General features: G+C 34.2%; 1 protein-coding gene across 1 annotated transcript in view; it reads right to left on the bottom strand.

The window, feature by feature from the left end:
- Nucleotides 1–15,288, bottom strand: part of LOC126915785 (icarapin-like) — a 55,263-nt gene that overhangs the window by 31,833 nt on the left and 8,142 nt on the right. The window lies entirely within an intron of this gene.

The following is a 15,288-nucleotide window of genomic DNA, read 5'->3' as shown; positions in this document are numbered from 1 at the left end:
TTAAATTTTCAGACCGTTGTATAATTTACAATTTTCGTGAACAAAGTTCCAGGCTATTATTCAAATAAGTTAAAACCAACAGATGGTGTACGATTTAAATACGTGTTTAATTCTTTTAAAAAATTCGTTGAGAGTTCAAGGCAACGCGGCTACCAGCGAAACACAAGATTTCAATTATCTCATTGACTTTCGTACTCGGAAAGGGAAACTTAACTCGGAAGCGAGTTAATCTGAATGAAACTCAACATTTAAAGTGCGATGTGCTGTTGCGGTGTCCCCAAAAGGAGTATTTAGACACCTCGTGTTTCGAAGCTGTGTGCAATGTCGCAGGATTCGAGCGCATCGTTCCCTACTAAAAGTCTATAAGCCTAATTGTTTCTCACGCAATGAAACGACAAACTACGACAATAAATAATAAAATAATTTTGCTTCGTTAGAATCCTCTATCGCCAAACTACAAGCAAATTGTAAAGGATAAAATTAATTTCTTGCCGAAATATGGAATTCGTGGTAAAGTAATGTTAATTTTATCATGTTAGGATAAACAATTTCAAATAATTTGCACGTTATTACATTAGTTTACATGTTAATAATTTTAATTTAATAAATTTATAAAATAAATAATTTACACGTATTCATAATAATTTCAGATTATAACATATTTTTCAATTTTTACGAAATTACTTAAATGGGAAAAAACATAGGTTCGTTCATTGAAAGTCAGAAGCATTTCTTTAATAAAAACCGGCATTTTTCTATAAAAAATTGGATTGGCTAACTTCTTTCTTATTCTAACTTTTAATTGAGAATTTAATATTTATTAAACACTTAGAAGGTAGCAAAAAGTACTGACAAAGAATTTAATGAAATTTACTAATTAAAATATTTACAGTTCTTAAGGATCTATGGGTCGCAGATAATAGTTCGTACTTTATTCTAATTTAACTCGACAAACAAATTACGTGTTATAAATTATTTTTACGACGGAGTCGATGAGAACTTTTGCTTTTAACGGGTTTAAAAGATTACAAAATGGCAAAACAGAAGTACAAAAGAAGGCAATAGACATTGGACTTTAACTGATATACATAACACCAAAGCCTTTAAGAAAGATTATGCGAAGATATGCGACTGACCGACGAATGAATACGCAATGAACGAGTATTTGAGATCAAAGACAACAGAATAGCTTTCTTGGCATGCTGGAAGAAACAAGTTTTCCGTAATCGTGTGTGATTCATAGCACACATGACCTACGTGTGTAAATCTCGTTCAGTGACATTTACCAACCACCTAGAACCTTGGTTGGCTTCCTGACCATATTGCATTCTGCTCGTTCCACGAACACTTTTTCAAATACGTGCCATGATCATCTATAACTATTCTATGTATATATGGTATTTTTATATTTTATATTATTTGAGTTTCATATTTTATGTTTCTGTTTTGTATGCTACTGAAATTTGAGTTAAGCTATTAAAGTTTAAGAAGAGTTATACATGTAAGTGGTAAAGACACAGAGAATAAGGAATATAAATTGTAGGTTTTAAGTCTAAATGTTAAGCACGAGAGACGTTAAGCTTGGTGGTTAGAAAAATAAAACATGAATGTAATTGGAAGTAAGAAAATTAGAAGCAAATGAAATAAATAAAAATAAAACAATATATTCGTTCTAGATTTCTTAGTTCGATTATTTACACATTTCTCAAATTAGAGCGTATCTTCTTATCTTTCTAACTACTTGATAAAAAGTTTGTTACATGCAAAATGTAAAATTGCAACTAGAACGTTACTAGAATCATAATGAGATATTAACCGTATTTTTGCAACGTGACAATACAATTATATTTTTGCCCCCGAAACAAAGATTACATTAATTTATATTTGAAAGCATTACGTAGAATTTCTGTTTGAGAAATTTAAAAATTGTTGAGTATTAATTTCGTTATAATTGAATCATTCGAAAGCTGGTTGATCAACAGCAGTTCTGGAAAATTTCTGCATTTTAACATCAGAAGCAGAAGTTACATGAGCAACATTGAATTCTTTAGAAATGACTAGTCTCGATAGGGTTGGCACGTTGATATAATTCCGTATAATTACGTTGAAAAGGTATGTTTTTTACTAGAGGAAGAAGGCTTAAATTAGCCTCTTTCTTTTTACGAAGTAACAAATATCATGTTCGCGTGTTAGTTTACATTTTATAAGAAGAAAAATGAAACTGTCTGTTGATCTTAAATTGAAAGGTACAAAACAGTTACAAATGAATGAATTTGCAATTCTGTATTATGGCTGTAATGATGTAGGTGCTTAAGTGACCCGATTTTTAAATATTCATGAGCTTCTCTAAGAATTCATAAACTCTGCGTGATACCTTAGACATACAAATAAACTTTGCTCTCAAAAGTGGAAACGTTATTTGCGTTCACGGTTTCACTGGCGACGAGATTTCATTTTCTTATCTCGTCTTTGAAAATAACTCTCAATGGAGTAATTCGATTATGGACACAAGCTTGTTTAAATAACACGAATTTCCAGATTACATTTAGAATTAACTTAACCAGTTTTTAGGCGTAATAAATCTTTTTCTTTCAAATTAGACGGTAACAAGTATCATTCGAAACCAACGTAAGTAATAATTTTAATAAACTTCTTCTTTTATCGTGTTATTTTCCATAGGTCGATGCAAGTCGAATACAACATGGAGGAAATGTAAAAAATTAAATGAAAAATGACGATGGATTCTGCGTATGAAAACGATAAGAAAAAGTTTATATAAAGATATGCCCTCTTTGACTTTGTTTACGAGTTATAGCGAGCTTTATATTGGAATAATTCTATTGAAAAATGGAAGTAGTTGAACTAATCTCATCAACCTATTTACAAACAGAATTTCTAATAGAATATCTAACGAACAATTTTCGGAGAAGTGGAGAATAGTCATTAAGACGTCTCCAATCTTGTGTTCAAGCGTGATGCAAGATTATTTTGAACGCCTCTTGTGGAGCTACACAGATATCGCTTGTTTAGATGAAACTCGCTGTAACTTGAAAACAAAGTTAAATAGGTCATACCTTTATAGTGTTATATAAACCTTTTTTATTGTTTTTATGTGCAGAACCTACCGCCGAAGCAGTTCCCTGATATTACGTATAATACAAAAATAAAACTTGAAATGAAATATTTAGCGTGACATTAATTTTTCACAATAAACTTCTGTCAAATCCTAAATAACTTGAACATATTTGAAAAGAAACATTAATTGAAAATTAAATGCAAGAAATAAATTGGTCAGTAATAAAATTTCTGATTCTTAATCAGATTACTTGGAATATTAGTAATCACCATAGACGCCAATAAGTTTGCAATGATGCACCATTCAACCTGTCTAATTCGATCAGTCTCAATCATTCTCATAAATTAACTCCTTAAATTAACAATCAACACACAGAAAACCACCACCCGTCGTGAACAGATAACCGGAAAGAGATTATATCGTTGCCAGAAACGAACCTAGGGTGGGTTTAACGAGAAAGAAATGTGAAATCTTGACGAGTTAAGTGGTTGAATCATTTTCATCCCGACGTTGCGCCCGTTCTACAGCAAAGTTCTATTTTCTACCACGATAGGCGAACGATACGGGTTGACAAGCTGGCGGGAGAAGGAGAAAAAAGAGGAGGAGAAAGAGAGAAAGGTGAAGAGGTAAAGGCGAAGTAAAAACGGTGCCCACAATACGTTCCGGCATTATGAAACTTGAAATCGAAATAACGCGAGGGAATACACGTACAACGAGTACGGGCTTAATGCCAAAGACGTAATAACTCGCAAGTAGTCGCGTGTAACGTAACGTTTAGGCGCGGTGGGGTTGCGACTCTTTATGCTCGAAGGCTCGTTAATTAGACGAAAAGACGCGACCGTACGCGAAATTACCTCGCGTTTATGCGTTTCAGGAAGCGGAACAGGTGGCACGACAATGATGGTGTAAGGTTCTTAGGGAAATTGGGGAAATTGAAAGTTATGCCATGGCTAGAAACTATTGCGACCAAGTATAAACGATATTTGCACTTTAGTTCGGTATGCTAAACATGAAGTGGACCACGCTGGACTTTAACCATACGCAACTCGTCTCGGAGAGAAGCGTGAATTTTTATTTCGTTAGTAGAATTCAGTAGAGAATTTTAGAGGCGAGCGTTTGAGTGTCTTAATTGTAAGGGATTTCCGCGTGTCTACGTTATTAAATTGGTTGTTAAACTTTTTATGGTTCTTACGATACAACCATTTGATAAATAAAATGATCAAATATATATAATTTCAGATATACTATATATCTGTGATAAAAACCGGTTCCTATTTTTACAATTACTAAAAGCATGCAAGTGCATTTAACAAAATTAATACTGACTTCTATAGAAGTGGAAATACGATTACATATATGTAATTACATACCGAGTTATTCTGAGTATATAACCTGTAAGTACATATATCTGACTTGAAAAATTAGTACAGAATAAGAATATTTTTTACTGATTTATTTTCACCTATTTTGAATCAACGCGTTACATTCATTTTTCAAGGATACAGCTAATCCGATCTAGACAGATTATCTGCATATTGTGGATTACCAATATTCAATCTACCAATTAATTCAACAGCTTTTATCTTGGAAGTCTATAATGAGTTTTCAAATGATTACAATAATATAATAATAAGTAATAAGTATGTAAAACGCAGATACACTGAAACTGAAGTTTCTATAAATAACAACCTAAACAAAATCATTTTCTATCGAGTTTGCTTCATCTTTCTTGTATTTTTAATACTTTGAGATTCGTGTATAACAACCTTCAACGTTTAGACTGAACTTGCAATAATTACAATTTCGCATACATATAGTATACCATTCGATATTAGCCACTCGATTATTGTCACCTACAATATTCATCGACAAACATCCATTTCTTTTGCAATTTCTAAATAAAATCTTATTACGAAACCAGGCAATTGAAGAAAAATCCTACACGGACCGTAGAAAACAATTATCCCTAAATAATGGAAACTGCAGAGAGTATGCGTTACTTTCGTGCGATCGTCACGATGGTCGTTAAACGCGTGCACTGTTATGTATCGCGCATGCAAGGCCTTCATACATATTGCATTTTATCACGGTGACGCGTATAATAAAGAAAGATTATCATAATGAAATTCATTTTCAGTTATGCGTGTTATTAACGTGACGCACGGTAGGAAGTCGTATAGATGCTTCTATCTCGCTCGAAAGGATATACGATTGACCGTGAGAGGACATCTCTCGGGCTCGTTACGCTCGTTACCAATGCCAAGTCGCAAGGAAACGCAAGAAGCTTCGCATATATATTATGTATATACGTACTGAGACGCATGCGTGCGCACTGGAGAGACGCATAAAGATTAAAGATACAAACGCATATAGGAGGCAGAGGCATATAAAGGCAGTAAGATACATATTAAGCCACACATAAGCATGCATACGTAAAAGGAGCGCGAAGATATATGTACGCAGTTATAAGATTATTTTTAGCAGAATGTAATTTAGTTACGAATTTATAAATAGGAAGTCTCAAGACCAGTATATCCTTTGTCAGAACTGTTGCAGAATATTGGTACAATTCGACGAAGTCTATATAAGCATAGATTTAACAATTAAAATTTACTATAATCTATTTGTAAATATTTATACGCGATATCAGAATTAACATCTACGTACAAAACATTATGAAGTAGTTTTGATATGTAAGGAGTTCATTACCTACAGTTTGCCTTGTTTTTAAACTATAAATAGATGCTTCAAAGACGATAGAGAAATTTAATTAGTTCCAGCAATAATATTGAAATTCCGTTTAACATTCGAAACACTGAGTCATGTCGTATCTGTGTTTATCTATATCCATGAATACTAACTACATCATTATTAGTTTGAGATATTGTACGAGATCCATGTTTTATCTCAAACTAATAATAATTAACGTATTGACCTTGAACGACCTATAAGTATAGATCATTGCATTCATCTTAAAGCTCCCTCTCTCTCTCTCTTAGAAGGTAGATAAACAAATATATTGTTCCATTAAAAAAAAAAGAGGAAGTTCAGCTTGATATCTCCTCTAACCCTCCACATAGGAAAAAACTGTTAGCGTCAGATTATATCTTCCTTCAAAGCAAGCAAGTTTAATTCGATGCGTCTTTTTCTACCATGAAAAGCAAAGGAGTTGTTCGAATAGCCTGTTCCAGGTGCCCCACCCTATACAGAGATATCCATCAGAGCGGCGGAAAACGCGTGGCATGCATCGGAAAAGAAACGAGTTCATCGCCGATGATTCGCTCCGATCCGCGACGAAGTCCTTCAACGTGTACACTTCCGCCAGACGCCTGTCGATAATTGGAAGTCGTTCCACTTCTTTGCCTCTGCCAACTCTCATCTTGGAATGCGACCGGCTGTGGTATACGTCGACACGTTCCGCGAGGCCTGCACGGCCAACCGTGTCGTAACACACGAAGAAACGGTACAATGAACTTCTTCATGCTCGAATAGAGATACGTTGCTAAGAAGTGTGCCTACGCTACGGTTCTTCGGAGATCGCTGACTCGTAATTAAAGGAACGACGTTGGAAAGGATAAGACGGGGTAACAACGACAAAAATACGAATAAATCGATGGGAGAATTTACGAGTGGCGTTACTGCAGGCTAAGGGATCAGAGCGGATGAGGGAAAAGGTGGAGGATTTATGGGTGTTGGTACACTTTGCTATGATTAGTTGCGGTTTCCAAGGTTTGATTTGAGAAGTTCAATCCCTAAGGATTTATCAGTATCGGTGTATTTATAAAATTTTCGAAATGTTATTAAAAGGATAGGCGAGTTGAGAGCGAGATTCATTTCGTTACCATAATTTATAAAGCCGTTGTGTGGAAATAAGGTACACTCTGCCATGATTAGTTCGAGTTTACGGTGGAATGTTTAATTCGAGAAGTTGGGTCACACCTGGGATTTATCGATATCGGTGTATTTATAAAATTTTCGAAATGTTATTAAAAGGAAAGACGTAAGCTGATTCAGGATATTCGATTTGCTGTCGTAATTATAAAGCAGTTACGTAGAAATGAAAAGAAAATAACAAATATCGGAAAGATACAGTAAAAATATCAGGCAAGCCGATATCGATTCGATTCGAGGGTCCAAATCCAAAAATAAAAGAATATATAAATATAATACCGAAAGGAGAAAAGAGAAAGAAAGTAAGGAAACGGGGAACGATACTAAAAAAAAAGCTAACTATACCTGGCTTGAAAAATTCCATTTTGAGAATTTTACGAATCGTCGTATCTATAAAATCGTTAAATTACAACCGTAGGAAAATACCGTAAAAGGAAACCAATAGAACAAACGAAGAACAGAAAGGAAAAGGAAAAAGAAAAATAAGGAAACGAAAAAGAGAAAGAGCGGTAGAATGAAATAGAATCAATTCAATTCGAGCGTATCGATTCGATAATCGGTAAGTATTAATATTAGCTAGCTGCGCGATAGAGACCCCGTTGCGTATCGTATTCCATCCTGATCGAACCGCGCGTGAATTGAATTTTAAAAATTCACCGTGAATCTGATACGCGATTACGCGCTTCTGTAAGCTAAACCGATCCGCATAACCTGTTAAACGATCGGCACGTCGATTTAATCCGATGCGCGATCCACGTTTAATCGACGCGTTCAATCGTGATTTTCCGCCCACGAGAACGTATTAGAAATACATGATTAAGAAAACGTGACTAATAGTTGACTTCCTATTACATATATAGTTTCTAGTTCGATTTTTATACAGAATATTACAGAAGTTGATCTAAGGCAAAGCCATGTAAGTTTCCAATAAAAAATACAACTTGTTTTCATATTTGTAAAAGATGTGGAACGTGTCTTTTTTCACTTTGATAGATATAAGTAGACTGCGGTTATTTATAGACGTTATTAGAAGGTTATTTAATGTATTAAATGTTACAACGAGTATTTTATTTTAGATATTTTGTATATTTTTGTATTTTATGCGCGTTTTGTGCATTCTTGCAAGACTGATATTTGACAAAAGATCTATGTATTTTTTCAAATATTTCCTCTCGATGTTATATATATATATATATATATTGTAATATATGTATTGTAATATATGTAATATATGTTATATATATACTAACGAAGTAATGTAGTAGATTTAAAACATAGGAAATAGAAATATATATATATATATATATTCGTTAGTGATCAGCAGAGTAGAGTCTTTAACTGTCCCTACAAAAAGCAGTCGCATCCAACCCAGGTGATTGAAGAGGCCATTCTCTTGGACTTTCTCGCCCTATCTATTTCCCATTAGAGATTCGATTTAGATGTTGTGTCACATTAATTGAAAAATGTAGCGGAGGCTCGTCATGCTGTAGCCGGGTGTGTATTCTTTTTTCCGATACCACACATCGTCCGAGACTCAAATCGCAATCTCTATTGAATCGAAACTGATAGCACATAGAAATTACAAACATCCCGTAATCATAGCTCAATTTTCTACCTAACGGTTTAACGTTTACAAAACGAGAAAGAAAAGCAAAATAGAGAGGATAGAAGAAATTACATAGGTATGCATCATTCGACAAAGTGGCTCGACGACGATGAGTCAACGTCAATCAGAACGCTTCCTCTGACTTCATTCGCGTCTTCGTGGTTATTAACTGCACGATACACACAGACAACTGCTAATTGTATACTGCTCCACGTTACTACTCCAAACAACGTTCACGTGAAACGTGATCGTCTAGTTGCCTCTCGAAACGGAGTACGCTCTCTCGTCGAGGAATATTCCTTCGAACTCGAATAATGATGTATCATTTTAAATTGATTTAAATTGAGGCCCCTCTTCTTCCATTTCACGTGGAGAGCACTTCCGCGTACGCAGAATCGTATTGATGGTTATCGAAGCGACGCCGCGATACGGGATACATAGAATCGCAAATCGGGACGAATCGAATCGGTGCATCCAAGAGAAGAAACGATGGAGCAGAAAAGAGATAGATAATAAAGGGATCCGGACTTATGATTGCTTCCAAATGAATTTCCAACTAACCAATTCAATTCCGATTTCCACGTGCGATATGCACTCGACTATTCATAATTACTGGATAGTTAGCGGCCACAGGGGCCGAAGTTTATGGCTTCGCAACTCGCCGCTAATCGGATTGTCTGTCGACTGGCCGAACGAACGCTTCTATAATTCTTTGTACGTAGCGTAAAATCGAAATGGCGATTGCGCGCTCTGCGTGTTGAGCCACGTTTTTTCTGTAACTAAAATTCTCCGTAAATAATATCTTCTGTAAAATTTTTTGCGTTTCCTCTTGGTAACGAGGCGCTTCTTTTTTCTTTCATTAACCTTGCTCGAACCTCTCTAGGAGGTTTATGTGGCTACGCAAAATTAAATGAATACGTTACAAGGTTCGTGCAAGTACGTTCGTTTAAACTTGGATATTACGTTTGTTTAAAAATGTACGTACGTCTCTATAAGACTCTTATATTCAGCGAAAGTAGGTTTTATCGAATGGAAGAAAAATTTTGCGTTTTCGCAACCTATCGATTAATACAAGTCTCTGCTCATCGTGTAATGGACAATTTCAAAGGATACGGTTCAAGTTCTGTAATTGAAAATTAAAGTAGTAGCGTTTCGTACTATTAATAATGCTTAAGCCTGCCAATGAGGCTGCAAAGTTATAATGATCGACTCTACGTCTGTGATTTATGGGGACTGTGACTTCTCTTTGTAAATTTCTTTTTCCAAGACACTAGAAAGTATCCCTTATATGTTTTGAAGGCCTTGGTTTTGGTTTTTTGATATTAGTATTAGCATTAGGAATATTCATATGTATACTTTTCGAAAATCAAAGGCTGTTAGCGTATTTTATTATCCGATTTGAATAATAATAATATTCATTCTTTGTTATTTTTAATAACTAATCCTTGAAAGTTGACAGGCTCCGCTATGTGTTTCAATTTTTGTGTTTTAATCAGTACTTGTTTGCAGTTCAGAACGATAATGTTGATATTATATTGTAATCTCGAAATTTGAAATTTACAAAACGTGGGTATATTTTTAATTTCTATTTTAAACTTTTGAGCATGTCTGGTAAATTACATGCTTTTCAAATTGTAAGTTATGAAAGAGCTAAGAGAAGATAATGACGACGACGAGTTGATGTTTAATTTATATAACACAGATTGTTGATATAAATAATGCTTTTAATGAAGATTTCTATTTCGAGCTGATATTTTGATAAATTTACTTTCCTTAATAGAGCTGCTTTTACCAAACTAATGACGCAATTGAATATTCCATTATTCGTTGCAAGCTTTTTACATATTTTGTAGTTTATGTTACAGTTTTTGTTAATTATTCCTTTAATGTTACGTGTCAGAAGGCAACAGAATATTCGAATACTTCAATATGCATTAATCTGTTCGTTCATGATTATATTCGAATGTGACATGTGCGAATTGTTTTCATAATAATGTTTGATAAATATTATTACATTGGATTTTGAGTATTATGGAAGACACGTCATTTGTGACAATTTCGACAGTGTCGCAATATACTTTGCAAGTTCTGAAGTTAATTAGAACACTCATTATGTATCATAAATACCAAGTAATGGCAGATAGAAATTAGCTGAGCTATTTCCGTCAGCAAGGTCTTTCTTAGAAGTCTGTTTAACCAATCGTTTTCGGGAACGTGTTATCCTATCTCGCCTGGCGCGAATCGAAGCGTTAATATGAGAAGTTTCGTGTAAAAAGTTTCACGAAATTATATTACGCTGAAAAGTTTTCACGCCTTATTAAGATCTTGTTAGAGGAAGCAGAACATTTTAAAGATACTTTCGTCCTTTCTCTCGTAGCTTTTTTTCTCGCCACCTCCAAACTCACTATAAAACAGGCGATATTCTCGTTTTTGCGAATGTTTAGTACGGTTTTATAACGTTAATTTCGATGCGCTTCGAAGACATTGTCAAAATACATTAGAAGTCTCGAGTGCAATATGTCAAGAAACAAAATTTATGGTTATTCATTATCATTGAATAATATTGACTCAAAGTAATGCGAAGCTTATTATCAAGTGTCTCTATTATATTATTTGCCTCTATAAATTTTATTCCATATGAATTTAGAAGTTCAAGACAATTAGTTTTGTCTTCTATTTATTCGATTTTGACGAAAAACTGAGCAATGTACGCAGAAAGTCCTCGTATTGTTATTAATTTTGTAATATTTATGTTCAATAATGTTTGGTGATATTTACTACGTTTTCTGTTTTCAATAAAAATAATATACATTTACTTTGTTTATTATCGTGTAACATCTCGCGAAACTTACTTCTCTCAACAAAATTTAATTTTCTTCTAATTGCAAGCGTTGTGCGTTCCAACTTTTTTATTTTCTCCTAAATAATACCTGTATATATATGGGTCAGTTATGCACTTCGAAGCTGAAAAAAAAGAGTTACATCATACGTGGGCACAATCAAGTTTTTCATCAACGAATATCCGAGATGCAATTATGTTACGTTTTTTCATACAGTGGAACTTCATTCGTAATGAAATCATAACTGCAACTATAAGATTATTTTCGCCGATTTGTTATAATTAACAGGCAGTTAATGATTTTAATATGAAACGCGTAATTGTCCACTTGTACCCTTCGAGCTTATATTAAATCCTTTTTCCATCTTTTTTCTCATTCGTCAACTAACAGAGCGAAAACATTACTCCCCTTTTGATTAAAAGGCCCGTGTCATTTATCGAAACTAACATGATAATCATATAATGAAATGTTATTTTTGTTCAATGAAGTCTAAATAATATTAACGTTACATCGATAATATAGGATGGTTTAACTACGAGAAATTAAATTTTATTATACCTAGCAATGATTTTGTTGAAAAGAAAAATTCTTTTTACGTTTGCTTATGATCATTGATATTTTCATTCAACATTTGTCTAACTTCGATTTGAAAACGAGATTCGATGTACTTCGAATAATTTAACTTTATGTAATTCACTAGCGCCGCTTTAATATAATGTGCAAATTATTATTTCGTTTTGTTTCCACCGACGGAAAATGAAAAAGGGCGTACAAATAATCTTGTATAAATAAATTCATAAATATTCCACGTAAAGCTTCTCTTGTAAAAACGTGTTGAAATTGCTCTTCGCTTGTATCAAAAAATAATAAACGTATAAAGGTTGAACAAGAATGTGTTTCACGGTTACCTGGCAATTGAGTATATTACAAATTGGAGAATCGATTTTAGAGAGCAATATGAACGTACGAGTTTCGTTTAATACGTTGTAGTAATAACTCCCTTTAATACTGTTTAAAATCATTGTGCAGAATGAAAATGGACAGTTCACGTTACTGCAATTGTTGTTACAGCAATTAAAAAGTTCTGTTTCGCTTTAAAAAAATTTTCACATAAACGGCAAAATTTTAATTACAGTAAAAATGTTGGTTCGCGTCAGCCGACGAAAATTGGTAATATGATTTCCGTTTAATTATACGTAAAAGGAAGTGCTCGGGTTCCGTTGATCGCGAACTTTATAGATTAAAATTTAATTTTTAGCTATTTAAAAATTTATACGTTTCCTATGCGCGCCATCAGGGTATTGAATTATTACGTCGTATGGCGTTTTGTGTTCTTCAACTCATCCACCACGGAGAACGTTAATTTACTTCTTATTTCCATAAATCAGCCGCAATGCTTTGAAAGGCACGTTATGAAACCACGTAATCACAAAAATGCGCCCCGTGTACTTCGAGTAATAATATACATTATACATATTTTAAAAAATGTTGTGACCGATAGCGGCATCGCGTTTTTATGTAATGTAATGCTACGTTGAATTTATCAAACGCGTTTTCGTGGCGTCAAACCGGCATACAGCCCGAACTGGCACAGTTAGGACATTAAAATCCATTAGCGATATATTAATACATTACATTGCAACGTGTGAAATCCTGTAATTTCAGCTGATGTATTTTATTATTCAATTGTATACGTATCGATATTTTAAATACTTTGAAAAATAATTCATTGAATTACAAATATAGAAAATTTCGATATAATACATTTAAAAAAACCGTATAAATTTTTTTAATTCTTATAAATATGCACTCATATATTTATTTTTACTTTAAACTAAAAATTAAACTAGAATATTCTAGTCCTCCAATCTTCGAGTAATAATAGAACTACATTCTTTTATCAGTTAACCAATGAGAAACTATACCATGGACGTCTTTTATAAATTTCTCTAAAAAACCAAAAAAAAAAAAAAAAAGATTTGTTTTTACAATAAGTATCCATTTCTGTTATATCGATTTATTTCAATGAATTTGAAGAATTAAAAAAATAATATTTATATCATCGCTCTTTTCAACTATTCGATTTATGAATTTGATAACCATGAGTTCTGAACGAATCATACACGCTAAAAGTTTCCTACAACCGTATCATTTTACCGCTGATGTACGTATTTATCGATTTTTGAAAAGCGGCAACGCCGATGCGATTGCCTCGGCTTAAATGTAAGTTGCACGTAAGTACGTAGCTCGGAGATGGAACAAAAGTTCAATCCTAACACGTCTTTTCTAGCAATACATCGCAAGTTATCTGGGACACTGAACACGGAGCAGCTCGCAGATGTAAGTATCTCATGTCCTGTTAAGTACAGAGTATTGTCCTCGCGCAGTTTCCGGAATTATAAATCCTCGGCGATGTGTTCAACCTATCGTTCCTTTACTTCCTTTGCTTCCTACTTGCATCCTTATTTTTCCATAAAATAAAATGAACTTCGTAATATGATACGTGCATAGAGATATAATAGTTAATCTATCCTTCGCAGATAAAATCAAACGTTTGTAAAAAATTCGAAGAACGGTAGAATAGTTATTGAAATATCTAATATTCAATTAATTGGAATATTGTACTATTGAAACGTTCTAATAACCTACTACTCTTTCTAGTATTAACGTATTTGATCAAAGAAAATGTTCATACGATGGAATACATAGGCCAACTACTTAGGATATAGTTTCGAACGATTTCGGTCGAGGATTGCAACGACAACTTCTCGGATTGCACGATAGCAAACAGGAACCTCGTTTCCTCTGAACCTTTCGAAGTGTCAGAAACACTTCAGCCGATCGACTTCGACTAATTTGCTGCAACGATACCGCGTATCGAGTCAACTTCGACTTTTGACCTCGGATGCATATTGCAACGATCCTCGAGGTCATTCACCGATTTCTGTCTTGGTAAGATATAACAACACGTAGTAAAACGTTGCAACGAAGTAGCTCCTTTTGGGTTCTTCAATTAGACTTTAAACAATCTGTGGATTTCCCTAAAACATTCCTACAATCTATTTTTTTCGATTAAAATAGAAAGATCTTGAAAATAAAAATCAAGGTAGAAAGGTTAAACTATGAAATAATAAAAGATTGAACTAAAGCAATTGCAGGGAAGGCAGCTGGAGCTTAGAAAATAAAAAGACAAATCCAATTATGAAAGGCAGTATCCGTTAAACAACCAATTTGTGGGAAACCGACAGAAACTTTTGTCGTTTCTTACATTCGCTATATTTTGTATAAATGTAACAACGTACTGTTTCCTTGTAGCATTGAATCGAGGATTCAAAGAGACTGGTTTTACACTTCTTGCAATTATTGCCCTTTCCATAATTGAACAGTAATCTAAGCTACAAAGATAGGTCTGCAGAACGATTGAGACACCTAATGACTTTATTCTTCAATGAAACACTCTACGCAATCCAATTTTGTCCAGTCTCGTTCAGTTCGTTTTATTCTTGACCGTAATGTCACATTCGCTCCGTATAATATCTTACGGATATATAGATTATACTTGATCCATTATACGGGTCATGGAAATTCAAAGGGATACACCTACATAGGTGACAGGCTTAGATATCTGAAAGATACGACTGTATCTTATCGCTCTCATCGAGCTGCTACAACTATCGTGCGTCCCGGGAGTTCCCATGATCATAAACTCAATCGCTGATAACGTCGCTGATGATCGTGTGCTAAATTGACCCTTCTGGAGAGTCTCGGTGGCAGGGCGAACGTGTTAGAGCCAAGCCAAGGGACAGCGGACCCGGTGAACGGATGCGGCGATCATCAGCGGAGAAAAAGCACGCCGGCCAGGCAAAGTGACTGGG

This window comes from Bombus affinis, chromosome 4 (assembly GCF_024516045.1).
Source record: "Bombus affinis isolate iyBomAffi1 chromosome 4, iyBomAffi1.2, whole genome shotgun sequence".
NCBI lineage: Eukaryota > Metazoa > Arthropoda > Insecta > Hymenoptera > Apidae > Bombus > Bombus affinis.
This window is presented reverse-complemented; position numbering and strand designations above follow the sequence as displayed.